General features: G+C 62.4%; 1 protein-coding gene across 1 annotated transcript in view; it reads left to right on the forward strand.

Annotated features, from left to right (window-relative positions):
• Positions 1-3,113, forward strand: part of COL5A1 (collagen type V alpha 1 chain) — a 102,864-nt gene that overhangs the window by 63,276 nt on the left and 36,475 nt on the right. The window lies entirely within an intron of this gene.

Genomic DNA, 3,113 nt, shown 5'->3' on the forward strand with positions numbered 1-3,113 from the left:
GCGGAGCGCCCCCGCCGCACCTCAGCCAGCGGGCTCAGGGCCCGCGGGAGCAGGCTGCACAGAACTCCTGCCTTGGTCCGTCTCCTCCATAATTTCGGGTTGGGACTCTCAGGGAGGACATTTCAGAGGTGGCCAGTGCCTTCAGTCAAGTGGCAAGATGGCGCCATGCTCCCTCGGGGTGGCTTTGAGCCCCGGAGACGCCACCCACCCTTTCGCCCCCCCCCCCATCTGGTCACCGTCTCCTTGCCCCTTCCCCCCACTCTGCCCCGGCCGCGGTCGGCTTGTCCCAGGCATCTGCGAGCCTGGCACACCTCCGTCCCCCAGGCTGCGCCCCGTGCCCTCCCTGCCTCTGCTGCTACCCCTCCCCCCGCTCTGGCTTGTTCCTGAGCAAACACCATCCGCCATCGGCTTTACTTACAGACGTGCTCACTGTCCCCACCCCTGGAAGGCACCTTCCACGAGGCGGGAACCTGGGCTCTGTCCCCAGGGCTCCAAGCGCACCTGGGTGTGGGGCCAGGGGAGGTGCTCAGTTCAATGCCATTTGGATGGAGGGAGGGAGGAACACAGTGACAGGATGGCAAGAACGACCCCGTCACTTGGTTTGGGAGGTTAGCGAGCCACCCAGATTGCCACCATCAAGGGAGAGTTCAAAACCACCAAGGCACGGGGAAGGTCACTATCACTGGGAAACAGTTTCTCCTCCTTTTCCTGGGGAAGGTTCCAGAATAAGGTCATCTCTCTCAGGAGGTAGGCTGGGGGGGGGGGCAGGCGTGCATTATGCCGGGTTCCTCTCCTGTGCAGGGATGTGGGTCCTCAGTCGCCTGCAGGGAAGTGGCGTGGGGAGCCTGTGAGCTGAGCCTTGAACTATCCAGTCTCCCGCCAGGACGTGCTGGTCAATGGCGGCCGTCTCGGGTTCGCTCGTGTGCAGGGCCACCTCCGACGCCTCCCAGGGACAGACTTGGCCATTTTCCTCTCGGTCCCAAGCCCTCCGCGCCTCGGTGCCCCCAGCACAGGGAATCTCTCCCCGACAGATGCGTAAACGGGCTTGCCAGTCCCACTCGGCCCGCCCAAGCACTTCCCTTTGTAAAAGTTGCCCTCGTTGTCCTCAGGGCCCGCCCCCACCAAGGTGGCCACGGAATACAGAAACCACACAGGTGGCCTGGAAACTCCGAGCAAATTCCCAGCGTCATTTCCTTGTGTCCTGGGAGCCATGAGGCAAACCTCGCCAGAGCGCGCCTCTGGCCCCGTGCTCCTGTCCCCAACCTCATCCATCCAGGGGTGTCCCTGGCCCCGTGCTCCTGTCCCCAACCTCATCCATCCAGGGGTGTCCCTGGCCCCGTGCTCCTGTCCCCAACCTCATCCATCCAGGGGTGTTCCTGGTGGCCCGCAGCACCGATGCATGGGGACAACTGCCTACAGCACTTGGGGGACACCCAGGCATCTCTCCAGCCTTCTGAGCTGGGGGTCGGGAGGCTGAGCAGCTGGGCAGGGGCAGGGAGGGGGGAGTGGGGCTGGGACCCGAGTGCGGGCCCCGGGGCACCAGCCAGGCCTCCACAGCTCCACTTGACCCACGCCAGCGGGGCCTCGATCCCTGGCCCCAGTGGGCTCCCCCATGGAGGGGGGCTGGCGCCAGATCACACGACCGACGCTGAACACTGAGCCCCCCCTTGGAGGATCTCACTGCCAGGTGGTGTCAGGGGTCACGGGGGCCCCGCCAGCTCAGGTGGGGACCCACGGAGATCCAGCTCCAGACCCGGATGATCACGGCAGCCCTGTGTCACGCCGTCTACGCGCACTTAGAGTGGACCCTTGTGTCCTATCTGGGGGACCAGCCACACACACGCGGGTTTCCCCGGGTCTGGCTGGCTTGAGGTCGCTCCCTCCGAAGCTCAAGGGCGCTTGCCGCCCTGGCTCAGACACAGCAAGGACGGAGCGGAGGGCACAGCTCTGGGGAGGCACAGCCCCCCTGCGCCAGGAGCTCCAGGAAGCTGCCGTCCTTCTTCCGAGGCGTGGGGTCCCCCTGCCCCAAGGGGTGCCCTGCACATAGCTCACAAACAGGCTCCTCTGTCCTGTGGACAACCAGCTCAGAACAGAAGGACCTGGAAGGTGGCAGTGCTCAGACAGCATCCCGCCATTTCCCTGCCGGATGGCGTGGACCAGCGGGGAGTCAGGATGGCGTGGGGGCGTGGCTTCCCCAGCCCAGCCCTGAAGCTCATGGTGACACCAGAGTGACCCACAGGGTATGCCCCGGCCAGGTGCCCCGTGAGAGTGGCAGCTTGGGAACAACAACAGGGAGGAGCTTCCGGAATTTGGACCAGCCAAGTAGGTAACACACAAAATAGGGAAAAACTCCTTTTTTTCCTTCCTTTAAACATTTGCCTGGAGGAAAAGTCACTGGGGTTGAAAAGAGAAGACTAGGTTTCGCTAATGGCCTGAGGCGCTGTCAGGGTCCTGGTGCTGGTCAGAAAGCAGGCCTTCCTCCCCTGCTGCTGCCCCTCCTACCACACCCCCACCCAGCCCTGGGTGCAGGGAGAGTCTCTGGCGCTGGGTGCTGAAGGCCTGAGCTTAAGGTCAGCCGGGTGGAATGCGGTTTTGACAGCAAAGTGGCTGAGAAGAAACAGGACGTGCTCAGAAAAATACCCGCTAAATACCAAGGCAGCAGAACAAGCCACCTGACCGGAGGCCAGAATGTCCTTACCCGGCCACCCTTCTCTCCGTTGGCACCAGGAAAGCCAGGAAATCCAATAGAACCCTGAAAGAGAGGTGATTCATAAGGAGGCATGAGAACAGGGCCAGAGACTAGCTCTGCTGCGTGTGCCACAGCCGGTTACAGTTCACAGCCTCAGACACAACCCACCCCCCGACCCACCCCAACCCACCCATCCCTCCACCTACCCTTCCATCCATTCACCCATCTAACCATGCAACTACCACCCACCCACCCATCTATCTACCCATCTCTCCACTCATCCACCCATCCAGCCATCCACCCATCCATCCATCTATCCATCCACCCATCCATCCAACCATGCATCTATTCATCCATCCATCCACCCATTCATCCGTCCATCCATCCATCCATGTATCCATCCATCCATCCATCCATCCATCCA

The sequence above is a fragment of the Suricata suricatta genome, chromosome 13, assembly GCF_006229205.1.
Source record: "Suricata suricatta isolate VVHF042 chromosome 13, meerkat_22Aug2017_6uvM2_HiC, whole genome shotgun sequence".
Lineage (NCBI taxonomy): Eukaryota > Metazoa > Chordata > Mammalia > Carnivora > Herpestidae > Suricata > Suricata suricatta.